The sequence below is a fragment of the Petaurus breviceps genome, unplaced genomic scaffold, assembly GCF_028583685.1.
Source record: "Petaurus breviceps papuanus isolate PSGF00001 unplaced genomic scaffold, PetGlider_PUasm1.0 90895, whole genome shotgun sequence".
Classification (NCBI taxonomy): Eukaryota; Metazoa; Chordata; class Mammalia; order Diprotodontia; family Petauridae; genus Petaurus; species Petaurus breviceps.
The window spans coordinates 19,427,095-19,427,855 of NW_027187372.1; positions in this window are offsets into that span (position 1 = coordinate 19,427,095).

Sequence of the window (761 nt, forward strand, 5' to 3'; positions counted from 1 at the left end):
AGAAAGAAAGAAAGAAAGAAAGAAAGAAAGAAAGAAAGAAAGAAAGAGAGAAAGAGAGAAAGAAAGAAAGAAAGAAAGAACATGTTGCTCAACTGGCCAGTTTCAGTTTGCTTCCCAGTGGGCAGCTACTTTTCTACTTGATTTTTGTCCTTTGTTCTCAAAGAAGGCCATGACATCAGGGAGGTGATGCTATAACATGCAAGTGAACTGGATTTAAGTGAAGGAGGGCTGTGCAAAGTCAACAGTCTCACATACTCCTCCAGAACCATCTGGGTCCAGTGGTCAGATATAGATTAGGGCAATTGGAGGTGGCCCGGGTTGGGGCATCTTGGCCTTTTCAAGATAAGGTCTTTAGAAAGTCTCAGTTTTCTCTGCCTCATTTCTTTCTTTTAAGCCTTAATCACTGAATGGGCACAAATCTATAGTATGAAATATGCTGATGTTTTAAAGTAAAGAAAATAACTAATCAAAATTTTACTGTGGATGAAACAAGTTTATTCTGGAAAAAAAGATGTCTTCCAGACCTTGCATTTCTAAGAAAGAAAGAAAAAAAATGTAGACTAAGATGACCTACCCTGCTAGTCTGAACTTTATGATAAATGGGAGAAAAAAAAGATGGACATTCAACAATAAAGAAGTATTAGTAACATTCTTAGAGAATAATAACTAAAGAGATTATTTTTTTTAACTCATTGGACCTCAGAAATACAGGAAAGGTGAAGGAATGCAACATCATTCACGCAGTGACGGAGTCAGCAAAA